The sequence below is a fragment of the Grammomys surdaster genome, unplaced genomic scaffold (assembly GCF_004785775.1).
Source record: "Grammomys surdaster isolate TR1022 unplaced genomic scaffold, NIH_TR_1.0 140, whole genome shotgun sequence".
Lineage (NCBI taxonomy): Eukaryota > Metazoa > Chordata > Mammalia > Rodentia > Muridae > Grammomys > Grammomys surdaster.
The window spans coordinates 1,366,442-1,378,399 of record NW_021604598.1 but is presented as its reverse complement, the minus strand read 5'-3'; the positions used below and the strand labels follow the sequence as shown (position 1 = coordinate 1,378,399).

The window sequence follows — 11,958 nt, the reverse complement described above, 5'->3', positions numbered from 1 at the left end:
GCTGTACTTCCTCGGCCTGTGCGGGCCAGCGCGAGCGGAACCTCCGCTGCGCGGTTGGTTCTCCGTCGTTATTTTCAGGAATTGGCTCGTTCAGGTGAGTGCGAGGTGAAAGCTGTTGAGAGGGCGTTGCCACTTTGTAATTATAGACGAATGTGTCCTCAGCAAAAAACGGCATCCTCTTTGCACGTCCCTTGTTTGTTTCCAACACTTAGTTACATTTGGGTAAAAAGCCATCTTTTTTAGTTGTCGATGTGCATGTAAACGCGTGTGTACTGGAAAAACAAAACTAAACAAAACACCTAAACCAGTATTGAGTCATTCTGGCTGAACTTCTTAGGCCCTGCCCACAGGAATTCAAAACAAGGACCTGTGGGAGGAATGGGTGGAGACTATTGAAGTATTTCGGTTGATTTATTTCTGCAGAAAAATGTTTGGGTGAGTTGTGTTGATGAAGGAGAAAAATAGCTCCCACCTTAAAGGAAATAAAAGTTGATCCTGAACCAAATAATGACAAAGACCAGAGAATATGTGTTTCCCCAAATAACATATTCCATTGTGGAAGTGGTTACTTGATTTATTAGTATTTTTATTTATTTTTCTGCTAGCCAGGCTACACAGAGTGACATGGTGTAACCCTGGCTGACCTGGAACTCTCAAAGTAGATCAGGCTGGTCTGGAACAGAGTTTGACCTGAATTCTTAGGATTAAAGGCAAAGATGATTACACCTGGCTACACGAACGTTTTATAGTTCTAGGCCAAAAATCATAAATGAAAGCAATTTCAAAACGTTGGTGGGCACCTTGGGTAAAGTCGGGTTGTAACCGAGCAGGTGAAAAGCTGCTGCATATTGTTACCCTTTGGGCTGGTGGAAGCTGGTGTTCTGCTAAGACTACAGGATAAAGGTTTTGCCTGACAGTTGACACTGTGTTAGGATAGATACAGAGGTGGGCATTAGATGATTATTAAGGAGACTAAACATGGTCCCAGATAATTTTGGCTCTAAATCTGCAACAGTCATTAAGTTCTAATTATCCTAATTAGCCTCATAGAATCTTTGGTGTAAATGTGATCTTTTTTTAAACTTTAATTTTGAACTGTTAGTTTTTTTTTTTTTTTTTTTTTTTTTTGGTTTTTCAAGACAGGGTTTCTCTGTGTAGTTCTGGCTGTCCTGGAACTCACTTGGTAGACCAGGCTGGTCTCGAACTCAGAAATCCGCCTGCCTCTGCCTCCCAAGTGCTGGGATTAAAGGCGTGCGCCACCACCGCCCGGCCTTTGAACTGTTAGTTTTAAAGGAAATAGAAGATTGCAGTTTTAGTAATTGAGCTTTAAGTGTCTGAAAATGCATTATAAAATAAGGAAATTAAAGACTAAGAATCAGTGGTTAAGAACTCTTGCTGCTCTTACAGAGGACCCAGGTTCTATTCCCAGTACCCGTATAGTAGCTCACAGCCATCGTTAATTCCAGTCTCAGGGGATCTGACCCCCTCTTCTGATCTATATGGGCACCAGGCACATACATAGTTCACAGACAGACATGCAACCAAAACACTACACATAGAACAAATGAATCAAAAAGATAAAGCTATTGAAAAATGTCATTAACATATATCTTTTGTAGAAAGAGATTCTCCACATTGTTCAAAAATATAGTTTTGGTTATTCTTGCTTCTAATTCCCCATCAAAGGTGTTCACCCCTCATGTTTATTTTTATTATTTATTTGTTTTTGTCTGTGTGCTTGTATGAGCAAGTATGTGTGCTAGGAATTTCTTTATGAGGCCATAACTCCATCTTCTTCGGGGTATCTGCCCCTAACCAGACTCAAACATTGTAGCTGGAACAGGGTAAACTTAGAAATAGTTGACAAACTGACTTGCTAGAAGAATTAGTAACAGATTCAAGGCCTCTTTTTTCAGTACACTTAGAGCTTTCTGAAAATGTTGTTTAAAGATAGGGGTTCATACAGGGTATGGCCCTAGAGGAACAGAATTCAATAAACAGGTTGACTAAAATAACCTTTTCTACTTAATAACAGAGGTGATGAAATGATATAAGTAAAAGGAGTTAGTAGCATTTGCTACTCATCAAAAGACTGGTTCAGATATTTTTATTTGGAGCACTTTAAAAGTGCAATTACTGCTAGTCTATAAACAGAATGTCATATATAAATGTGTTTGCTTTGGTGGAGACATTCTTTAGATTCTTTGAATTGAAGTTATGATGCTGATAATAAAAATGCAATCTGTTCTATTTGTACTTTCTAATTGTAACTGACTTTGGAACCTTTGGACACAAAACAAAAAAAAATCAAACACATATCTGGAGACAAAATGATACAATCTGTACTTCTTGGATAATCATTAGTTTGTCTTTGTTCTGTGAAACTTGTATAAATAAAGAAGCAGCCTGATTGCTAGTCAGTCAGAGCTGCAAGATTCCCCTGACCATTGTATATGACTCATTACCCATGTGGGGATTCCATATGTCCTTTTAGAAATCCTGTCAACTTCCCTGGGCTGGACCCAGGCAGGAACAAAGCCTAAAGGCTGGTTAGTCCTGATGAACAAGTATTTAAGTGCTAGCATCCTTCAGGCTTCATTAGCATAACTATGTTTAGCCTCATGTTTGGGATCTAGTCCTGTATAGTTTGCGTAGTGTTTGTAATCTGTTTCTGTAGCACACCGTTTTCTGGTAAGAGTTTCCTATCCTTTCACCTTTTCTTGAAATCCTAGTTATCTTTTCTATAAGTCCTAGTTTTGAAAGTGAATTCTTTTCTAAGGGATGTCTATTCCTCATTTGTAGTGAATTTAGTTTGTCCTAGATTTCCAAGCCAGCACCTATATTTTCAGTAAGGTCTCTTTTGGTGCTAGCATTTGGCTAGTTTTGATTAATCTACCATGAATGTTGTTGCTGTTGGAGACTAATAGCTTTGGTACAGTTTGAATAAAGAGTTACCCTCAAGCTGGGCTGGAGTGAGCCAGCCAGAGCGAGAGGGAGAAGGGAAGGGGTGGGGAAGAGCTACCCTCAAATTTCGGAGTATCCTATATAAGAGTCAATAAGTAGAGAATACTCCCAGTAGGCAGAAATCTGTATGTGCCACAGGGCTTCCTAGAGCCTTCCATTTCTGAGGATAGTATTTACATCACTTGGAAACTGTGTTCACCAAGTTACTCCTGTGAACTGGAGTGTGTGTGATTGGTAAGTATGATTAGGTCTCATATTGTGGGATATCCAGCCACACGTAAAGGGAAAATGATCATCAGGGCAGGTTATGCTGTGACAGGAAATGCGGGCAGCGGCAATAGATTGGACATTATATCTAGGAATTTGTTGTTTTTCTCATTTTCTACATCAGTGGCAATGCAGTAGTCTTAATTGGTTGGATCCAATTAGATTTCCTTTTTTCTTAGTGGGAAAAATTTCTATTGCTTTGGGTATGAGGGTTATGGATGTAACTCTATGAAGGAAATTCCCTTGGGTATTTCTAAATTAGGACTCTTTCAGTCCAGAACCTGGAATTTATATTTATTGAAAGCATATTGAATTAATAAAAGGAACTTTTTTTCTGGATATAGTAAAAATTTTGAATTTTTCTAAGCATAAAAACTTGGTTTAAGTAAAATGTGAGGTTTGGGTAGGTCAACAGGCACAATAAAGACACAGCAAAGAAAAGGGCATAGAATAAAAGTTCCTAAAATTACCATTGTATCTATCATCTAAGGAAAAATTCTGAAAAAAATGTTAGGTTTCTCAGAAAAATTCTAGAAGATATACATATATGTAGATATGAGTTAGGATTTTGAGGTTGTTTACTTAATAGCTCTTGGTTGACAACTCAGTCAAAGGCTAGTACCATCCATTCTTTCTGAAGTCCAGGGGATGTGTCCTCAGGAAGAGCTGGTGCATGTTTGAGGTGGGAAATATGAATCCATGTGTCTGTCCTCTGAAATTTTGCAGCATAGGAGGTAGTAAAATAACCTGGTGAGGGCCTCCTTTCCAACATGGCTGAATCGAGTCTTTGATGTAATGTCTTACCTAATAGAGGAAATCACTTGGTTTTAGTTCATTTAGTTCTTTTTCTCCTGGGAGCTTCTCATTTGGATCCATCCAGAAGTTAATCTGGAAGTTGAGATTGCAACAGTCCCTCTGTTGCCAGGCTCATTTTTGTTATTGCCACAATAATTCTGAAAGGAGGTCAGAGCTAGAGTGGCCATCAAAAACAGGGCAGACTCTCAGGGCATTTGTTCTATGTAGTACAGCTCTGTATTAATCAAATTTACTCTTTGCTTCAGTGTTTGTTTTAAAATGTCTTAGGATTTTAATGATGGCTAATTATTGGGACAAATGGATAGCATCCAGTAATTCTGAGATTTGTTGACTATTTCAAATCAACTGGCCAGAAGTCATACATTCTGTTTCCACAGCATGCCATAGTCACACATCACTCCAACTGTGTGACGACTATCTGTATAAATGGTGGCTATTTTGTGTTTGGTTAAAAAAGATTATGAGTTCAGCCATTAGACAGATAAAATCCCAGGCAAATGAGCATTCTCAATTATGTCAAAAGTAGAGGTAACTGCATATTGTGCAGGTAAGTGTCCTTGTTCATTCGTAAATAAGAACTGTCAGTAAATGAAATCAGTTTTGTGTTTTCTGTAGGTGTCTCTAGCAGGCCTCTCCTAGGGAAAGAAGTATACCAGTTATTTGAATGCAGTCGGGTTTATCCTCTTCTAGTTCATCTAGTAAAGGAAGTAAGGTGTCAGGATTAAGAAAGTTGCAGTGTCTAATTGCTCTGGCTAGGACTTCCAGTACTATACTGAATAGGTAGGGGGAGAGTGGGCAGCCTTGTCTAGTCCCTGATCTTAGTGGGATTGCTTCAAGTTTCTCTCCATTTAGCTTGATGTTGGCTGCTGGTTTGCTGTAGATTGCTTTTACTATGTTTAGGTAGGGGCCTTGTATTCCTGATCTTTCCAAGACTTTTATCATGAAGGGATGTTGAATTTTGTCAAATGCTTTCTCAGCATCTAGTGAGATGATCATGTGGTTCTTTTCTTTAAGTTTGTTTATATAGCTAAATGGAGAGAAACTTGAAGCAATCCCACTAAGATCAGGGACTAGACAAGGCTGCCCACTCTCCCCCTACATATTCAGTATAGTGCTGGAAGTCCTAGCCAGAGCAATTAGACAACAAAAGGAGTTCAAAGGGATACAAATAGGAAAGGAAGAAGTCAAAATATCGCTATTTGCAGATGATATGATAGTATACTTAAGTGACCCCCAAACTTCCACCAGAGAACTCCTAAACCTGATAAACAACTTCAGCAAAGTGGCTGGTTATAAAATCAACTCAAACAAATCAGTAGCCTTCCTCTACATGAAAGATAAACAGACTGAAAAAGAAATTAGGGAAATGACACCCTTCACAATAGTTGCAAATAATATAAAATACCTTGGTGTGAATCTAACCAAGCAAGTGAAAGACCTGTATGACAAGAACTTCAAGTCTCTGAAGAAAGAAATCGAAGATCTCAGAAGATGGAAAGATCTCCCATGCTCATGGATTGGCAGGATTAATATAATAAAAATGGCCATCTTGCCAAAAGCAATCTACAGATTCAATGCAATCCCCATTAAAATCCCAACTCAATTCTTCACAGAGTTAGAAAAGGGAGTTCTCAAATTCATATGGAATAACAAAAAACCCAGGATAGCGAAAACTATTCTCAACAATAAAAGAACTTCTGGAGGAATCACCATTCCTGACCTCAAGCTGTACTATACAGCAGTAGTGATAAAAACTACCTGGTATTGGTACAGAGACAGGCAGGAAGATCAATGGAATAGAATTGAAGATCCAGAAATGAACCCACACTCCTATGGTCACTTGATCTTTGACAAAGGAGCTAAAACTGTCCAGTGGAAAAAGGACAGCATTTTCAACAAATGGTGCTGGTTCAACTGGAGGACAACATGTAGAAGAATGAAAATTGATCCATTCTTATCCCCTTGTACAAAGCTCAAGTCTAAGTGGATAAAGGACCTCCACATAAAACCAGATACACTGAAACTAATAGAAGAGAAGGTGGGGAAGAGCCTCGAATACTTGGGCACAGGGGAAAAGTTCCTGAACAGAACTCCAATGCTCTACAATCAAGAATTGACAAATGGGACTTCTTAAAATTGCAAAGTTTCTGTAAGGCAAAGGACACTGTCAATAGGACAAAACGACAACCAACAAATTTGGAAAAGATCTTTACCAATCCTTCATCTGATAGAGGGCTAATATCCAATATATATAAAGAACTCAAGAAATTAGACTCCAGACAACCAAATTACCCTATTAAAAAATGGGGTATAGAGCTTAACAAAGAATTTTCAATGGAAGAAACTCGAATGGCCGAGAAGCACCTAAAGAAATGTTCAGCATCCTTAGTCGTCAGGGAAATGCAAATCAAAACAACTCTGAGATTCCATCTCACACCAGTCAGAATGGCTAAGATTAAAAACTCAGGTGATAGTAGATGCTGGCGAGGGTGTGGAGAAAGAGGAACACTCCTCCATTGTTGATGGGACTGCAAGATGGTACAACCACTTTGGAAATCAGTCTGGCGGTTCCTCAGAAAATTGGACATAGCATTACCTGAGAATCCAGCTATACCACTCCTAGACATATACCCAGAAGATGCTCGAACATATAACAAGGACATATGCTCAACTATGTTCATAGCAGCCTTATTTATAATAGCCAGGAGCTGGAAAGAACCCAGATGTCCTTCAACTGAGGAATGGATTAAAAAAATATGGTATATTTACACAATGGAGTATTACTCAGCTATTAAAAACAATGAATTTGAGAGGTTCCTAGGTAAATGGATGGAACTAGAAATTATCATCCTGAGTGAGGTAAGCCAATCACAAAAGAACACACATGGTATTCACTCACTGATGATTGGATATTAGCCCAGAACCTTGAAATGCCCAAGATGCAACTCACAGGCCACATGAAGCTCATAAAGAGGGAAGACCAAGTCGGGGAGATTCGGTCCTTCTTAGAAGGAGCAACAAAATACTCAAGGGAGCAAATATGGAGACAAAGTGAGGGACAGAAACTGAAGGAGGGGCCTTCTGAAGACCACTCCACCTGAGTATCTATCCCATGTGCAGCATCCCAAAGGTAGATGCTGATGTGAAAGTCAGGAAGTGCATGCTGATAAGAGCCTGATATGGTTGTCTCCTTAGAGGTCTTCAAGAGTCTGACATATTCAGAGGCAGATTCTCACAACTAGCCATTGAACTGATCATGGGGTTCTCAATGGAGGATTTAGAGTGAAGACTGAAGGAGCTGAAAGGATTTGTGGCACCATGAGGAGAGCAACAATACCAACCAACTACAGCTCCCAGGGTGTAAACCACCAGCCTGAGAGCACTTATGGAGGGATCCAGGGCTTTAGCTGAATATGTAAGAATGGAGGGCCCTGCTGGGCATAGGTGGAAGAAGAGAACCTTGACCTCATGAAGGCTGGACGCCCCAGGGGGTGGGAATTCTGAGGGTGGAGAGGTGGGAGTGGGGGGGTAGATAGAGGTTACATCCACAGAGAAGAAGGAGGAGGGGTGAGGGGATAGGGGGTTCCTGGGTGGGTGGGGGATGGGGTAAGGGGACAACATATGAAATGTAAATAAAACATCCAATAAAATAAAAAAAAAAAAAAAGAAAGTTGCAGTGTGCCAGGGAAACATTGGGAGATGAGAGCAGAAGTATTTCCTAATACGTTAGATGAGCTAGGTATGGAGGTACACATCTTTGTTTCTAGCACTTGGGAGGCAGAGGTAGGTGGACCTCTGAGTTTGAGCCAAGCCTGGTTTACATAGTGAGTTCTAGACTAGCCAGAGTCACTGAGTAATGTTGGATGTGATGAGAATTTAGTAAAAGTTCTAGAAAACTAGGAACATGATGGTGATAGAAGAACATAAGGAAATTTCTGCTGTTTTTAGCAGAGGAGGAAGGCCTTAGTGGACCTCATACAGGGAGGGTGTCTCCTGGCTACTGGATCTAGTTGCCGATTGAAACACACCAAGACTCTGTGTCTTTCCCCATGTTTCTGAGTCACAAGCCAATGCATTTTCTTCTTTTTCATGAATAAATAGGAAAAAGGAACGATTATAATTTAGGTGTCCTTGGCCTGTGGCCTGGTTTAAGGCTGTATTTTGGGTCTTGGGTCTGGAGAGAGAGGGTCATAACCCAACTCCAGAACTAACTTTTTTAATAGAGTAGAACAGACTAAAACAAATTTGTAATATTATCTACGTCCAAAATACATTTAAATCTCTGAAAAACGAGCTTAAGTGATTAAAGGGGGAGGGATTAGAGCAAGCAGAGAGCAAAGAAGACTCTGATAAGAGCTGGGAGCAAAGAAGGCTTAGGAATAAGAGATTTTTGAGAGTGGAGAGTTTAGAGATATGAGATTTTGGGATTATTCGTGCAGTGGCAGAAGTTGTTACAGTCTGCAAGCATTGGAAATTGTGTGCCATTTTGTGGCCATGGAGCTGTACTGAGACCATGTTATTTGCAATAAGACAACTAGGTTTAATGGAATCTGAGTATTGTGGGGTATTCAACAGTGAAGATTGCTTGGACATGGGTTTAAGCCAATAGAAAGTATTAGCTTACCAGTGACTTCACTGGGTGTTTGGGATTTCAGTATAGCACTAAGCCTTATTTAGGGTGAAGTTGTAAGCTCAAAAACCATGTCCTGAGTTGACATACTTCAGTTAACAAGAGCAGTTATCCAGAAGCAGAGCCACAGAAGCCAAAAAAAGCAAGGTCTGTACATTTGGAGACTTCCCCAAAACTATGAAGTTTGAGGTTTAGGCCTTTGTTTTAGTTTTTAGCAGGTGGTGCTGTCCGCATGCTGAGTATCACAGCCTGAATGGTACATCCATCATGGAGTCAGCTGTGCTAAGTTAAGATTTCAAGGCCTACTAAGGTCTGGGGCCTGTTATATGAGTCCTAGGAGGAAAAGAGATTAGAAGGTAGGTGAGGAATATACAGATGGTAGATTACATTTACTGATTTATGTATGTTGAACTATCCCTTCATCTCTGGGGCTAAGTTTACCTGATTATGATGGATTTTTTTTGTATTTATGTTTATAAGGGAAATTGGTGTGTCATTTTCTTTCTTAGGTCTTTGGGTGTTTTAGGTTTCAGGATAATTGAGGCCTTGGAAAAATAATTAGACACTGTTCCTTTAGTTTGCATTTTGTAGGACAATTTGAGGATTGTTGCTGTTAATTTTTCTTTGTAGGTCTGGTAGAATTCTGTGCTGAATCTATCTGGTCCTAGGCTTGTTTTAGTTGAGAGACTTTGAATTATTGCTTCTATTTCACTAGGGGTTATTGGTGTGTTTGAATTGTTGCATATATCAGAAAATCCACCCATTTCTTTTAGGTTTTCCAGTTCAGTAGAGAGCAGATTTTTGGAGTATGTCCTTATGATGCCCTGGATTTCTTCAGTATCCTTTTCATCGCTAGCTTTATTAATTTGGATCGTCTCTCTATGCATTTTAGTTACTTTGGCTAAGGCTTTATCAATCTTAATGATTTTTCTCAAACAACCATCTATTTATTTCACTGATTCTTTGTTTTGTTTGTTTCTATTTTATTTATTTCAGCCCAGAGTTGGGTTATTTCTTGCTATCTACTCCTTTTAGGTGTTACTCTAAAACTTTCAGGTGTGATGTTAAGGTAACTAATATGAGATATCACCAATTTTTTTTTTAAAATGTAGGTACTTAGTGCTGTGAACTTGCCTTTTAGATCTGCTCTCATGTGTCTTGTATGTTATATCTTGTATGTGTGAGGTTGTATGTTGTGTTTTCATTTTTATTCAATTCTTTTTTTATTTATTCACTTTATATCCTGATCGATGTTCCCATTCTTTATCCCTTCCCAAAGTCCCTCCCAAAATCCTTCCTTCCCTTCTTCTCTGAGACAGTGGAGCCCCCTCCCCCCCAGGTATTCTCGTACCCTGGCACAGCAAGTCTCTGCAGGGCTAGGCTCTTCCTCTCCCACTGAAACCATACAAGACAGTTGAGTTAGGAGAACTGATTCCACAGACAAGCAACAGCCATCGGGGTAGCCCCCACTCTAGTTGTTTGGGACCTGCATGAAGACGTAGCTTCACATCTGCTACATATGTACGGGGTTTTGGTGGGGGCTAGGTCCAGCTAGTATATGCTTTTTGGTTGGTGGTTCAGTCTCCGAGAGCCCCTAAGGGTCCAGGTTAGTTGACTGTTAGTCTTCCTGTGGAGTTTCTATCCCATTGGGGGCCCTCAACCCTTCCTCCAACTTTTCCATAAAGAGTCCCCAAGGTCCATCCAGTGTTTGGCAGTGGGTCTCTGTATCTGTCTGAGTCAGCTGTTGGATAGAGCCTCTCAGGACAACCATGCTAGGCTCCTATCTGCAAGCATAATAGAGTATCATTAATAGTGTCAGGGATTAGTGCTTGCCTATGGGATGAGTCTCTAGTTGGGCAGCTTATTGGTTGGACATTCCCTCAGTCTCTGCTCCATTCCCCACCCTTGCATTTCTTGTAGGCAGGATAAATTTTAGGTTGAAAGTTTTGTGGGTAGCTTGGTGTCCCAATTGTTCCACTGGGGTTTCTGCCTGGCTACAGGAGGTAGCCTCTTCAGGCTCCATATCCCCACTGCTGTGAGTCTCAGCTAAGGTCATCTACAAGGCTCCTTGGGAGCCTCCCCTATCCCTGGTCTCTGGCATGTCCTCAAGATGTCAGCCACCCCTAACCCCCAACCTCCATCAGCTGCAGTTTTCCATTCATTCTCATGGCCCTCTGGCAATCTTTCCTGTCTCCCTACACTTGATCCTGAAAACCCCTCCATCACCTCCCCATTCTCTTCTCCAACCCAGTTCTGTCTTACTATCTGCCCCCTACGACTATTTTATTCCCCCTTGTGAGATTTAAGCATCCTTGCTTGGGCCTTCTTTCTTGTTTAGCTTCTTTGGATCTGTGGAGTATAGCATGGGTATCCTGTACTTTATGGCTAATATCCATTTATAAGTGAGTACATAACATCCATGTCCTTTTGGGACCAGGTTACCTCACTCAAGATGATATCTTGATCATCCTGAAGATCCATCCATTTGCCTGCAGAGTCATAATGCCTTTATTTTTAATAGCTGAATAGTATTCAGTTGTGTAGATATACCACATTTTCTTTATCCATTTTTCAGTTGAGGAACATCTAGGTTGTTAACAATTTCTGGCTATTATGAATAAAGCTGCTATGAATATAGTTGAACAAGTGTTCCTGTGGTATAATGGGGTATCATTTGGGTACACTTCCAGGAGTGGTATAGCTGGGTCTTAAGGTAGAATGGTTCCCAGTTTTCTGGGATACTGCTAAATTGATTTCTAAAATGGTTATACAAGTTTACATCCCCACCAGCAATGGAGGAGTGTTCTCCTTGTTCCACATCCTCTTCAGCATGTGTTATCAACTCTGTATACCTGAATTTTTGATCTTAGCCATTCTGATCAGTATAAGATGGATTCTCAGGGTCATTTTGATATGCGTTTCCCTGTTGACTAAGGACTTTGAAAATTTTTTTAGGTGTTTTTCAACCATTCAGAATTTCTCTGTTGAGAATTACCTATTTGGCTCTGTATCCCATTTTTAAGTTGGGTTACTTGGTTTGTTGGAGTCTAATTTCTTGAGTTCTTTACACATTTTGAATATTATCCCTCTCTTGTGTGTAGAAGATCCTTTCCCAGTAGTAGGCTGTGGTTTTGTCCCATTGAAGTGTTCTTTGCCTTACAGAAGCTTTGCAGTTTCATGAGGTCTCATTTATCAGAGCCTGAACTATTGGTATTCTGTTCAGTAAGTTGTCTTCTTTACCAATAAATTCAAGATTATGACCTGCTTTCTGTTCTATTAGA

General features: G+C 40.1%; 1 protein-coding gene across 1 annotated transcript in view; it reads left to right on the top strand.

The window, feature by feature from the left end:
- LOC114618257 (zinc finger protein 345-like) overlaps nt 1–11,958 on the top strand; it is a 31,987-nt gene continuing 20,029 nt past the window's right edge. Inside the window, exon 1 of the mRNA XM_028763953.1 lies at nt 1–94. The gene's annotated coding sequence lies outside the window, so the exon portion shown is untranslated. The remainder of the gene's footprint in view (nt 95–11,958) is intronic.